Raw genomic sequence first — 15,760 nt, 5'->3', positions numbered from 1 at the left:
TTCTCTCGCCCTCCGCTACTCAACCCTGTCCACTCACTAATAAAGGTCGGATTCACAGCAGCCCACGCATCTCGTTTCCCAGCATGCTCGGCGACCCGCGCCCAGCGAACGCGAGCGCTGTGACATTTCCTCTAACCACAGTGGCTGGCTCTAAAAACTCGAGTCAGGTCGCACTTCACAGAGATTTCCTCTGCCGGCACAGGAAATAACCTTGCCTAGGCCTCAATAAGTGGCCGGGATAACACCGGGGGTCGTCTTGTATGTTGTATTGCATTTTGTATGTCGCTCTTTCTTCCTTTTTATGTGTTATTTGTATTGTGAAGCGCTTTGTGCATTCGTACTGTGAAAGGCGCTATATAAATAAAGTTTACTTACTTACTTACTTACTTACTTACTCGGTAGCAGCAGTATGACATCTCCCCGCAGCTGTGTCTATTTCACTCCCAGTTTCGTCCATTTAGTGTAAGACCTCCCTGAAAGAAAATGGTGGATGGTAAATGCACTTATATATTGCTTTAATCAAAGGAGCTTAACAGTGGGCTTGCATGCACCCATTCCCATGGCTAACCTGGTCATTGGGAGCAATTTGTGTTTCAGTGTCTTGCCCAAGGACAGTTCGATATGTGGACAGGAGGAGCCAGGATTCGAACCGCTGACCCGACGGTCATCAGATGACTCGCTCTACCTCCTGAGCCACAGACGTCCCCCTCACGGCACTGTGATCCACTTCCACAGAGCTGACTCCCCGTTCCTTAAACACACCCACATCCTCATATCAATATGTCAAAGTCAATCGATAGTCTAACACATTTGTGTGCTAATGCACAACAGGGAAACAAAACAAATGGTGCGCTAACGGGCCGCGGGGGAGAGTGATGGGGCGCGTTGTGCCAAAAGGGCCATTATGGGGGGAGCTACGGATAAACAAATGACATAATGACTGGGAGGTGTCGTGGGAATGTGATGGGTGGAGAGGAGGGGTGGAAAATGAGTGGGGTGTATTCTATATGGACACGCTAAATGTGGCCATAAATTGCACAGAAACACCACATAAGTCAGAGGTTAGCACAAATACACCAACCCACTCTTTTACTCTCTTATTGTCCCTCACTCTCCTCTCTCTCTCTCTCCTCTCTTTGTCTGTCTCTCTCCTTCTCTCTTTCTCCCTCCATCACCCCCCTCTCTCCCTCTCTCCCCCCCTCTCTCTCTCTGTCTCTCTCTCTCTCTCTCCCTCTCTCCCCCCCCTCTCTCTCTCTGTCTCTCTCTCTCTCTCCCTCTCTCCCCCCCCTCTCTCTGTCTTTCTCTCACCTAACCTCCGTCTCTCACCCCCCTCTCTCCCTCTCTCCCCCCTCTCTCTCTCTCTCTCTCTCTCTCTCTCTCTGTCTCTCTCACCTAACCTCCATCTCTCACCCCTCTCTCTCTCTCTCTCTCTCTCTCACCTAACCTCCGTCTCTCACCTCCCCCCTCTCTCTCTCTCTCTCTCTCTCTCTGTCTCTCTCTCACCCCCCCTCTCTCTCTCTCTCTCTCTCTCTCTCTGTCTCTCTCTCACCTAACCTCCATCTCTCCCCCCCTCTCTCTCTCTCTCTCTGTCTCTCTCTCACCCCCCCCCCTCTCTCTCTCTCTCTCTGTCTCTCTCTCACCTAACCTCCGTCTCTCACCCCCCTCTCTCTCACTCTCTCTCTCTCTCTCTCTCTGTCTCTCTCTCATCTAACCTCCGTCTCAGAGCAGATAGGGTTCAGTGGAGCGTAGCAGCAGCTTGAGGGTCTCTATGATCTATGTTGATGACCCAGATTAGCCGGCAAGGTCAGGGTTCAGTAGCCTAAACTCTGACATGACCTTAGCTGCATCCCAGTCTCGCGCCACTGACTTCCTAGAGCATACTGTACATATTCATCACACCGCACTCCTGCGATCAGCAGGTCAACGTTGCACAACAGATAGATAGGCCACAGGAGAATCGATCAATTCTAAATCAAACTAGTTGTAATCAGTTGCTTTGGTTAAAGTCGCACTGAAATGAAAAAAGCATTCCGTCCCATTTTGGTTCACATAATTGGTCATAGTGTTCACCTATTCAACGATGTATGCCAAAAGAATTACAAAATTCTACTTTTGTTGTAATCTTATATCAAAGTATATAATTTCTTACTTCCTGGAAAACGGTAGGTCACGTGCAATGACGACAACAGGTACCTTAGATTTTAGGCCAATAATCTCACGACATCCACCCGTCAATCAACGCTGTCCTTCTATCGAATCTGTCTAAAGTTCTTAAAACCCGCCCACTTGTCAATGTTCCAATCAAATTCCTCTAAACACATGTCCCACCCTCATAGCTTGTTTGCGTCGGAAATACGTCAAACTACGGAAGTTAGATGATCTCAAACGTCCGTTTCAGTGCGACTTTAATATGATAAGAAACTGGACATAATAGATCAGAAGATGGTCAGAATCAGGTCAGTAAATGTGAACTTAGGAATCCCTCTGACTTTGTGTCGGCGCGTAGCTGAGATAAAACCTACAGTCAACATACGACTTACTTTCTTATTCAGCCCTTCTCTTTACTTTGTGGATCCCTCTCTCTTCCACACCCATATCTAGTCTGAGAATTTCAAACAGTTGGTCTCCTGGGGACACAGAAAGACAGCAGGACGATTCTCTCTGTCACACACTCCCCGAGCCTCTGTGGGGAATATCATTCAGCGAGCATCAGTAGTCCCTCCGACACACGACGTCAATCAATACCTTATTTACCTCCGCTGGGAGCAGAGCAAGGCCTTCTCGCCACTTTGCATGAGATGTGAATAACACAAGGCTGTGTTACAGACTCGGATCTGCGAACGCCGGCGTCATTACCGCTTCCATCTTTCCCCCGTAGCTGGGAGTGGAGAGACGGTAATGATGCAGATGGATTTCAGTACCGCGGGAGCGGAGTGGTCCAAAACCCCCAGACCTGTCCGGATCAGGCCGCTCTCCCGTGAGGACGGTCAGACTCGCTGAGCGTGATGGACGATCGATAACGATGTTCTCAATTACAGCGGAGCTTTAGAGCTTTAAACGAGCGATCTAACGAATCACTCAGAACTGCCACTGGACGGCTTCAGGGTGGGAGAGGAGGGGGGGATCTTACAAGTCAACACCAGTGTGTGTGTGTGTGTGTGTGTGTGTGTGTTTTTTTATTTTATTTGCGTGTGTGTGAGTGTGTGTGTATGTATGCCTGTGTTATGTGTATGTATTTTTATTTGTGTGTGTATGTATGCCTGTGTTGTGTATGTATTTTTATTTGTGTGTGTGTGTGTGTATGTATGCCTGTGTTATGTGTATGTCTTTTTATTTGTGTGTGTGTGTGTGTGTGTATGTATGCCTGTGTTATGTGTATGTATTTTTATTTGTGTGTGTGTGAGTGTGTGTGTATGTATGCCTGTGTTATGTGTATGTATTTTTATTTGTGTGTGTGTGTGTGTGTGTGTGTATGCCTGTGTTATGTGTTTGTTTTTTTATGTGTGTGTGTGTATGTATATCTGTGTTATGTGTATGTATATTTATTTGTGTGTGTGTGTGTATGTATGCCTGTGTTATGTGTATGTATTTTTATTTGTGTGTGTGTGTGTGTGTGTATGTATGCCTGTGTTATGTGTATGTATTTTATTTGTGTGTGTGTGAGTGTGTGTGTATGTATGCCTGTGTTATGTGTATGTATTTTTATGTGTGTGTGTGAGTGTGTGTATGTATGCCTGTGTTATGTGTATGTATTTTTATTTGTGTGTGTGTGAGTGTGTGTGTATGTATGCCTGTGTTATGTGTATGTATTTTTATTTGTGTGTGTGTGTGTGTGTGTGTGTGTGTGTGTGCCTGTGTTATGTGTATGTATTTTTATGTGTGTGTGTGTGTGTGTGTGCGGGTTGGGGGTTGTTTGAGGTGGTAGGTAGCTCAAGGTCAAGGGTGCAGTGTGATCCCATCAAATCCAATCAGTAGAAGGATAGGCTCTTGTGTCCGTGTGTGTGTGTGTGTACGTGTGTGTACGTGTGTGTGTGTGTGTGTGTGTGTGTGTGTGTGTGTGTGTGTGTGTGTGTGTGTGTGCATGCGTGGGAGGGGGTTAATTGGTCAAGTTGATGGGTTCAGCTAAAGGTTAAGGGTGAAATGTGGTCTCATTAAAGCAAATTAGTAGAAGGGTAGGATCGTGTGTGTGTGTGTGTGTGTGTGTGTGTGTGTGTGTGTGTGTGTTGTGTTTGTGTGAGGCTCAAAACTCAACTCTTCAAGAAGTACTGTACTACCACAATCCTCCCTCTTAAAGCACCTGCTATATTTATAGGTAGCTGTTCTCACACTTTTATTTTTACTCACTTTTAATTTTTTACTTTATCACTGGTTAAGTTCTTGGGGCGTGTTTAGAAAAGAGATGCACTTATGAGTTCTGGCGAGTATTAGTACACTACTCTACCGATGTTGAACACTGTTATTGGTATTAGTACACTACTCTACCTATGTTGAACACTGTTATTGGTATTAGTACACTACTCTACCGATGTTGAACACTGTTATTGGTATTAGTACACTACTCTACCTATGTTGAACACTGTAATTGGTATTAGTACACTACTCTACCGATGTTGAACACTGTTATTGGTATTAGTACACTACTCTACCTATGTTGAACACTGTTATTGGTATTAGTACACTACTCTACCGATGTTGAACACTGTTATTGGTATTAGTACACTACTCTACCGATGTTGAACACTGTTATTGGTATTAGTACACTACTCTACCGATGTTGAACACTGTTATTGGTATTAGTACACTACTCTACCTATGTTGAACACTGTTATTGGTATTAGTACACTACTCTACCTATGTTGAACACTTATTGTAAGTCGATTTGGATAGAAGCTTCTGCTAAATGACTGTAATGTAATGTGCATGCGTGTGTGTAGGTATGTTTTACTGTACTCTGTGTGTATGTAAAAGTAATTGTTGTTGCACAATGTTCTGGGTGTACAGCAACACTAACCTGCCTGTGAATTGACTTAGTTGATTAATTAGATGAAAGGCCATTAGAAAGAAAGTGTCATTGACATGATCCTGACAATGATAACAGATGACCGCACCGCTTGTTGTGTAGATGTCCAGCAGAGATAATCGGCGTCCCCATCAGTCAGACGCTGAGAGAGACCCCATTCAGGGTGATTATGTTCAGGTCTCTCCAACCCGCAATCAATGAATCCATTAGTGTCACAATCCACACGCAAGGGGACCAACAAAAGGACCGATGACTCCCCTGTAATCATATGACATTTCCTGTGAGGAACTGTGTGATTAGGCTGATCATTTCCAAAACGTCCATCAGCAGAACAAAAAGGGGGCAGTCCCATAATTGAATGTTAGCCTTACAACAACCTGCATGTGCTGAGTGCCTCTCTTTCAGTGTAATTGGCCCATTCAAGCTACAATCCTCCCTGGCTGTTTGATTGGTTTGGGACATAAACTGTCCTTGTGTGCAAAGGGACCTGAATAGGATTGTCTGACACCGTCCAAAACATGACATGTTTTGGACATGACGGAAATTGACATCAAAAACTCCACCTGAACTGGTATTTCTGTAACTCGTGGGGTGGGTGGGGTCTACCCCGACCTCACCTCCAAACTCAAATCAAGATGGCTACTCCGTGTGTCAACCCTGGACGACCAACTGTCATTCTTGCCATATATCACATCTGTTACATGCTCTTGCAGATTCCTGCTCTACAACATCAGGAGGATTTGATTTGATTTGCTCACTGACGAAAGGCTCCAGGCTCTTGTCATCTCCCACATGAACTATTGCAACTCCCTCCTTGCTGGGGCCCCGGCGTCGGCCATGAAACCTCTGGAGCTTGTCCAGAAAGCTGTAGCTTGCTTGGTATTCAACCACCTCAAGTTCTCCCACACAACCTATCTTCTCCATTCTCTACACTGGCTCCCGGTAGCATCTCACATCCATTTTAAAACTCTGGTATTAGCCTACAGGGCAATGAAAGGAACAGCCCCCTCCTACCTCCAGGCTTACGGTCAATCCCTACACCCCCTCCAAACCGCTGTGATCTGCTACCTCGGGGCGACTGGTTGCCCCGTCACTCTGAGGCTCCTGCGGTCGATCAACACGGTCACAGCTCTTCTCTGTCCTGACCCCACAGAGGTGGAATGAACTGCCCACTGACATCAGGACAGTAGAGTCCATCTTTCACCGCAGTCTCAAACTCACCTGCTCAAGAAGTGCTTCCAGGATCCACCCTCTTAAAACACATAAAGTATTCATATTCTGCTACTCTTGCACTTAAGCTGTAGAAGATAAACAAGAAGATAAACAAGTCACATGAAGAAGATGAAGATAAACAAGTCACATGAAGAAGATGAAGATAAACAAGTCACATGAAGAAGATGAAGATAAACAAGTAAGTAAGTAAGAAGGTAAGCTTTATTTCTATAGCGCTCTTCACAGCACGGATGCACAGAGTGCTTTACATTACAGTAATAAATTAAAATGGCAATACAACATGTCGCTTGTTTAGAAAGGAAATGCACTTGTGAGCTCTGGTGAGTAGTAGTTCACTGACGACTGTACCTGCATTAAATGCAAGGTACTGTAATCAGATTGGATAAAAGCATCTGATAAATGACTGTAATGTAGGGTTTGGGGGTGTGGGTTTTCAATTAACCCAGTGATGTACACCGGACACATGGACACACAAAAAAACTATTTTACAATCACTTTCTGTAGTTGGGTGTTGTAGCAAAGTACTCTTCACTTGCATGTAATTAAGAGTAATCATCATGTCCCACTCCAGTTTGAGCGTGGATGAGCCGCTGTCAGAGAAGTGCTTTCATTCAGCAACAAAAGAGTATCATCGGGTTACAAACAATTTCCCAAAATGTGGTTCGTTCCATGTGGCATCAAAGCACTGGCCTCATTTATCCACCTCCGCTATGAATTTAACTACGCTATATTTATCTGCCTCCACTATGAATTTGGTCAACCCAAGACAGAGACACAACCTTTCTTTTGTATTGTTGTGTGTGTGGGGGTGGGTGTGTGTGTGTGTGTGTGTACGTGTGTGTGTGTGTGTGTGTGCGTGCGGGTGGGTGGGTGTGTGTGTGTGTGTGTGTGTGTGTTTGGGTCGGTGGGTGGGTGGGTGGGTGGGTGTGTGTGTGTGTGTGGGTGGGTGTGTGTGTGTGTGTGTGTGTATGTATGTTGCTGTTGTTGTTATCATGTAGCTGCATGCTGCTACAGTATAATAGAGAATAAAAGTGAGGTGGTGGTGAATTGGTCTCCCATAATGCACTGCATAAAACAGGTCGATACACAGCAAATACCACACAATTACAATAATAAAAATAATTCAAACCAGTGGTCTGTAATCTTTCAGATAATATTGTACCAGCTTTATGTCCCACAGGAACAGATAAAACTCTTTATCATCACTAGGAAATGCAGAGAATTCTCCATAGGAATAGGATTTATCAAACTTTTCCATTTTAATATTTCGTTCCTATGCAGCTTTGTCACGGTGAACACAATGCAATTATATATATCTGCTGTATATATGCACTGTAACCTGGAACAAATATCCCTGACAGCTTACAGAACTTTGAGACGTCTTATCTTATTCTATTTCCCTCTTTTTCTCTCGTACTGAGAGTTTAAATAATTTAACTCCGCGATTGTTTTATTACAACCCTCAAGATACAACCACAAAATACAGTAGGCCTTGTGTTTCCCACAGAATTGCTTGGCTATACCCGAGCTGTATCAAAGCCCACGCCGTCCTGCGTGTGACCTTTCCAGCGTGTCTGTGGGTCACGCTGTACATGTCTGTAATGGAGTGGGTGTTCAGCTCTATGGGCCCGGAGGCCGGTCAGAGCTCTGAGAGAACACAATATCGACCGCGTGGACAAGAACAAGAATAGAACATTAATACTGAGCGGTATGGGCAGAAAGGTTGTTGGACAATGCTTATGTGTTCGTGTGTGTGTGTGTGTGTGTGTGTGTGTGTGTGTGTGTGTGTGAGAGAGAGGCTGAGAGAGAGAGAGAGAGGAAGCCAATGAATAAGTAACTGTTACTGTATCTCATAACTGCCTTTTAAATGTTTTATATTTTTTATGTGTTTATCTGTATGAAACCTAATGTATGTTTTTTTTATGCAACCCTCTTGGCCAGGTCTCTCTTTGAGACTCTTGGTTTAATAAAAAAAAAAAAATATATATGTTAAAATATAACAGCAACCGGTTTGCCTATATTGACAAAGATATTGTCCATCAACTACCTATATGTTAATGTAAATTCAATGCAACCATTTTCAGCGTTTTCTCTATATATTCATGAGTTGTGTTTATGATGCAGAACCGATGGAAGACGCGTCGCCGTCCTACCTTGCATTAAGCCCCGCCCGTCTGAGCGGCGCCGGCACCTTCCGTGTCGATCAAAATAGCCTCTGCTGCTGGCTCTGTGAGCGCAGACGCCTAATGGACTATTTAAATGGCTTGGCTTTGAAAACAAAGAGGAGATGAAAAGGGCTGTCGTGCTAAAGCTAAAAGGAGGGGGAGATCTTAATGTTCACTGGAAATAGAGCATGAGAGTAAAATCCAATTACCCATAATGCTTCTGGAAGTCAAAATAACACTTTGTCTTATTTGCTAGTGTTCCCTTGTTCCCATGAAGGACAGCCCCCATAACGGATGATGTCACCTGGTTTTGATTTAAACCAACGCACCTGACCTGGCTAAAGTGAGAAGGCATGTGCATCCGTGAAATGTTTTATTGAAATATGTTGTTACTTGACTTGTGGGGTGAAGTGATGGACACTATAAGCATAATTGAATATTGTCATTTGCAGCTGTAATATCAGAGCTTCCACCAGTCCTGAATGTGCGGCGAATGTCATGTCTCAGTCTGGACGACTCCTAAATTCACCAGGGACTGTCACACTGTGAAGCCAGGAGTTACCACATAACTTAAAGGACAATGCTCGTTTTTGACAACCTGGACCTTATTTACGGCATATTTTAAGACGTTTCACTCACCAAGATCACTTTGGTGTAGTTCGGAGGCCTGTAGAAGAAATGTAAAATCCAGCGCGAGCCAGTATATCCAGGTAATGGCGGCGGACGGGGCACTGAGAATGCAGCTTCTAAAAAATATTTTTTCTGCCACGAAACGGTTGTTTTCATCAATCTGTCTTTATGAATCGCTAGTTGTGTTTACATAGAGCATAGGCCTGTTGTGGTTTTTCACATGCCTCTGTAATATGATCTTTAGAAACGTCTTTAAAAACTAAATAGCTTCCCCACTTGCTCCAGCACGCATGCGCACATATTAAATATAAGCTATTTCGTTTCTAAAGACGTTCCCACAGCGTTACGTTTCCACAACCTTCCTGGTTCACAGAGTACAGTAGACCTTGTTTCTCAGAGCTCCCAGTAAAGTAACCCCCCCTACCCGGGCCCGGGACATCCTGCCCCCCCCCACCCAGGCCCGGGACATCAAATTTGCTTGCTTTCACTCGCGGCGCGCGCAAAAATAGACCAGAAGCGAAAACTATCCACTTGGCTACGCGACGCTGCCGGTGTGAACAGTCAACGTTGGTTAACATGCGCACCCAAAGGAAACGGGATGCGCTTTTGCTTCCAGTGTGAACCCGGCATTAGACTGCTACATAGCCCTGGTACTTTAGGAACACAGGCAGCCATGGACCCATTCTACCCCCAGGCCCTGTAGCTGAGCCCTGCGCCGCTGTGTGGGTGCTGTGGGTGTTCTCCACGTGTGTTCTGCTGGTTATTAAACCAGGAAGGTCGGGGTTCTTGTTAGCTCACTCTGTGTGGATCTGAGGAAACCACTTTACTCTATAAACACAACCCAGCAATGCAGTGGTTCCGCCCAGGGCAGGGGTAGCTACGTCTGCTAACAGACAACAGAGGACCAGGTCATATGAACTAGGTCTCTTCACTAGTTGATGTCGATACAACGTTGATTTGACAGTTTCAAATTACATATACTGTAGACAAGAGCCTGAACATAGCACTGGTACATGGTCTATTCTGTTCTATTGTGTTCTATTCTATCATATTATATAATAATACATTACATACATGTATGGCAGGTAAAGAGTTCAAAAAAACAAATGCAACAGATGATACTCAATAAGTTGTTTTTACACACAAGGTGGGTGACTTTGTCATGGTAACTGCAGTGAGGGTTATAGATTTCCTTCTCTCCACGGTGGAATGAGATGATTGATGTTGGGGTAATTGATATATTAAATTGACATCCATCATTATTTTTCCCATTCCGTGTTTGGAGGGTTAAAATGTATTTCTGTCGAGCAAATGTGATAAAAACATCTGTCTAGAAAGTGATTGTGATTTAAAAGGAATGTGTTTGATGAATGTGTATGATTTTCATTCCTTTGGCAGTAAAGGTATTTTGTGACCCAGACACCTGTTTTCCAGTCTGAAGGCCCTTTGACTGTGTTGAATTCCAGCCTTTGGTCTGCAAAGAGAGTACAGATACTGTAGAAAATATCAAAGGGTTAAACAAATAAAATGATGACATAACGCCTTATAAAACCGTATTAAGGCGTACTAGTGCACAGTGGAGCCATTGTGGTCTGTGGATCGATCGATCTATCTGTTTAAAATGGACATTTTGGGGGTTCTTACCCCCCACACCCCAGTCCACACCCTGTGTCTCTAGCGCCCCCACATGGGGAGCTGGCTTCGCTCAAAGTTTTGTTTTGGCTGTGTGCGCGTTACGCTGCTACTACTACTACTACTACTACTACTACTACTACTACTACTACCACTACTACTACTACTACTACTACTACTACTCATAATAATAATAATACTGAAACTTTATTTGTATATCACCTTTCATACAAATACATGCAGCTCAAAGTACTTTACAACTGAGAACATACATGCACAGTGTTTCACACAAATCACAATCATCAAATGATGTGCCATGCATTGAAATCTACAAATATTTGAAGAAGATAGGCTTCTGTGAATGTTATATACGCCTGAAATCACTAAGCAGAGAAAGTGGGCTTCAAAGATTAAGAGCTGGTCACACTTCTCACAGGACATGGACTTTGAGGCAAATATCTATTTAGTGAACCTTAAACAGTTGTTTGTTATATTGATTTGGTTCTTCAAAGGAAAGTTCAAAAACAAAGGAAAACATCTTTGAATAATAACATATTTTGCCCTCTAACACATTTTGAGGACTGCAGACATAAGAACCAAAGCACCAGCGGCTGTCAGTGATGATAAGAGGACAAGAGAGTCCTCACAAATATTAGGGGGGGGGGGGGTAGCTGTAGAGGAGTGCACATTTTGCACATTTTCTGAAATAGAAATGCTACCCCATGGTGCACCTCCAAGAACTGGAGTGGATGGGATCCTTCCACTCTTCTCAGAGTTCCCCCTCCTCCCCTCTGGACGCAGGGTTAGAACGCCCAAAACAAGGACTAAACCAGCCGGCACTTCCTTTGTGCCAAGAAGCATTCAATTGTTGAACAGCTGTTGATGCCTGTTGCAGTGATGATGATGTTGATGCGATGATGTTGGTGAGGATGGTGATGACGATGATGTTGGTGAGGATGGTGATGACGATGATGGTGGTTGGTGACATTGTGGTGTTGGTGATGGGCGTACATTTCAATGTTTTCTGTATGCTTGACGTGTGCTAAACAAATTCCCCTCTGGGGCAATAAAGGTTTCAATTCAATTCAACTGGGAAATTAATTTGTGTTACTTTCCAAAATATGTTATCAGCACAAGTGTGAGTAAATAAAGTGGGAAAAAATATTTAGCTTTTGAAACCAACACTAACTCTGATCACTGTCAACCCTCTTTGGCCTCATGTTACCTGATCTACTCTGTGTGGGCTGTCAGAAATTAATAGTCAAAGAAATGGGACAGCTGTTCTTTTTAAAAACTTAACTTCAATAACCTCTCTGGAACAAGCCCCTCTTCTCTCCATCCCATCTCCCGGGCGTCGCTCTCGCCCTTGAAAAAACAAACTGACAGTGGCGATGTTTAAAATAGTCACATTATTCAATTTCCAGTTTCTCATATTTTTCACCCTTTTCTATTATTCTGACAGAGCCGTCACACTAAAGTAAATTAGTCCAGTTTAACCCCTCGCCTTCTGACAGGTTCTCAAAGGCACCTTTTCTTCCTGGCGTGGCGTCATTAAACATTTACTTTCAGGTGAAGATAAACTTCAAAGACTCATCAAAATCGGGATCCCAGGATGGCGTAGAAAATCCCGTAGCATTTCCATTCATGGGTATAAACAGCACGGAAATGTTGCCCTGCATTAAACCATGTTAGGGCCACTGGGAAAAAAAGAAAGAAAAAAAGAAGAAAAAAAAGAAGAAAGAAAAAAAGAAAGAAAAAAAAGGAAAAGACATATTTGACACATAAAAAGCGGATTGTATTCATGATGTCAGAGGAGATACTGTAACACAGACATGCTGTACATAGACATATGCAGACACCTTAACAGACATGCTGCACATAGACACATGCAGACACCTTAACAGACATTAGGAGACACTAACCCTACAGCAGAAGGACAGACTGAGAAGGCATCTAGAGTATCAAGTGTACTAGAGTATCAAGTGTACTAGAGTATCAAGTGTACTTACTGTCAAACTATTTCTTATTCCTCCCTCGAATACTCTGCACTTGGCAGTGTTGGCGTAGGCTGTCTGGTGTGGAGGCTGTGTTGGTGGAGGCTGTCTGGTGTTGAGGCGGTGTTGGTGTGGAGGCTGTCTGGTTTAGAGGCAGTGTTGGTGGAGGCTGTCTGGTTTAGAGGCAGTGTTGGTGGAGGCTGTCTGGTTTAGAGGCAGTGTTGGTGGAGGCTGTCTGGTTTAGAGGCAGTGTTGGTGGAGGCTGTCTGGTGTGGAGGCTGTCTGGTTTAGAGGCTGTGTTGGTGTGGAGGCTGTCTGGTGTGGAGGCTGTGTTGGTGTAGGCAGTCTGGTGTGGAGGTAGTGTTGGTGGAGGCTGTCTGGTTTAGAGGCAGTGTTGGTGTAGGCTGTCTGGTGTGGAGGTAGTGTTGGGGTAGGCTGTCTGGTGTGGAGGCTGTCTGGTGTGGAGGTAGTGTTGGTGGAGGTATTGTTGGTGGAGGTAGTGTTGGTGGAGGTAGTGTTGGTGGAGGTAGTGTTGGTGGAGGTAGTGTTGGTGGAGGTAGTGTTGGTGGAGGTAGTGTTGGCGTAGGCTGTCTGCATCTAGAAGGAGACGCTTGATTGATTTGTTCTTCATTTCCTTCCATTGCGACATGGGCCTCAGCCATGGTGCAGTTCTTCTTGTCACCGTAGATCACATGTCATGTGAAGTCGAAGAGCTCCCCTCCCACCTCCTCCTCAAGGTCAAGGCTATCTCGGCGCCGTGAGAGCTGCTGTCGTGCCGTAGGGCTCTTCGCCACCTTGTCGTACACCGATGACTTACCCTTGCCGTAAAAGCCTGAGTTGGCATCACAGCCTGTGGCAATACCGTCTGCCCTCTCCACAGTCGGCCATGACAGAAGACTGTGTCCTTCTTTCTCTTGATACAGATCACACCGGGCAGCAGCTGCAAGATGACCACTGCTGCGACATGGGCATCGATATCAGCTGCATCAATAGAGCCACTGTAGCCTGACTAATCGCTCAGAACTGTGTAAGCAGAGCAGCATATGGTGTCGGTCTCAGTCTGGTCAAAGCTGTAGTTCTGCATGCGTTGCTGAGTCGACAAGTTGGTGCAGTGGGAGCCAACAGAGTAGACAATCTCCAATCTACATTCTGTGCAATGTCGGTCAGGTAGTCGCATATGAGTTTTTGCAGCCATCACTTGTTGTTTTGAATGCTCTGGCAGAGGGGGAGGGGTCGCTCAATTTCATGTAGGTTCTCTGACTTGCCAACGCACATTCTGTACCAGCCAGCTCTACCATTGAAAAGCGAGCGATTCAACAGCGCGGGTGGCTAGTATTCATACTGTGGAGTGAGTTTAACCAATTCAACTCAGTTATGCGCACAGTCCTTCAGACATGAACTGGTGGGGCGTTTACCGACCTGTATGATAACTCTGGTGAACGGGAACGTGCTTTCAGTTTACTAAACAATGCCATTCATCATTAGGAGAAGACAGCTGTGAACAATTCTGCCATTTACACATTCAGGAGTCGGACAGAGACTTTTCTCAGAACTGTTCTGAGGAAATTCTTAAGAACAACATTTAAGAAACGTCTCCCAACCTCTAAAACAGAGGATTACCTTCTGCTGCAGACTCATCCTACTGCTTTATGGATCTATCTGTCTTGTTGTCAGCATCCTAAACTTATATGTAACACACACACACACACACACACACACACACACAATCACACTGAAACGCACGCAAGCATGTGTGTGCTCTCTCTCTCTCTCACACACACACACACACACTCAAACGTGCGCACACACACACATACACACACACACACAATGAATGTACTCCCACATCTTCCCCTACAGTAACATCTCCATACTAGCTGTCTCTGATACTGTCCTCGTGTCTTTTTGCTGGTGACATTTATAAATGTTTTATTGTTGCAATAGGAATCATTCCAGATGCTAGTCTCTCATGAATCATGTATGGATCAGTGCTTTAGATAAACCCATCCTTCTCCACAGGACAGAGGCGTCTCATTGCTAGTCCCAGCCTTGCACTCAAACTCACACATTGTTATATTTGCAGACTAGCAGAGTTTGCTACCAAAATAAATGCAAATGATGGAGCCATGCATCATATGGCAATTTATTGTATATTTGTCTAGAAGGGCGGACATTACTTAAAGGCAATGTGACATTCATAAAACAACATTTAAACTGCACTGTTTTTTTTGTTGTTGTTTTTTTTATCAAGTATCCTGTGACAACAGAAACACATTTTTGCATGGCGGTTAAGTGTGTGAACGGTTGTGTTTGAGCACAGCGTCGCTTTAAATAAATAAATACATAAATATAATTTGAGGCACTTATAAGCACAAAATACCACATGGCCCAAAAGAAGGGTCAAGCAACAGTATGTGGACGTGAATGTATCAAACAGCCAATGTCAACTGACCTATTATAACCTCCTCAAGTTCAGTAGCCATGGGGCCAATAATTCAACCATGTTTTCTTTTGGGTTGTTGTCACTGAATGGAGAAATCTCTCTTTTCTCTCTCTCCAGCTCTCCTTGGTTGCGGACCAGCCAGCCAGGGAGAGAGAGGGCAGGGGTGACTGCTGTTCTCACCCCTCTTTATCTCCCTCAGTTCTGTCTGATCTCTATCGACTATTCCACGGAGAGTGGGCCTGTGTGGGGAAGGTAAGAAGGGAAAATGACCAGATTCGATTTAGATAGCGGCCCCCGAAACCTGCATCCGCGCCGCCTTCACAGGGGGAAAATGAGGAGCACTTTACGCACAATTAGGTTTCCATTTGAGCGCTCATCATCGCCGTTGGTTGGACGGCACATTTCCATAGACGGAAAGCTCTTTGATTCCACCGTCCCCCTCTACAAAAACAGACTCAGGTGTGGAGTTACAATTTACCTCATCTTTAACCAGCCAACAAACATGACGTTGATCAATGGAGACAGCGCTGAGAGAGAGGGAGAGAGAGAGAGAGAGTGTGAGAGAGAGAGAGAGAGAGAGTGAGAGAGAGAGAGAGAGAGAGAGAGAGAGAGAGAGAGAGAGAGAGACTATTTCAGATTCAGG

The sequence above is a fragment of the Borostomias antarcticus genome, assembly GCF_949987555.1.
Source record: "Borostomias antarcticus genome assembly, chromosome: 32".
NCBI lineage: Eukaryota > Metazoa > Chordata > Actinopteri > Stomiiformes > Stomiidae > Borostomias > Borostomias antarcticus.
Note: the sequence above shows the minus strand (reverse complement) of the source record.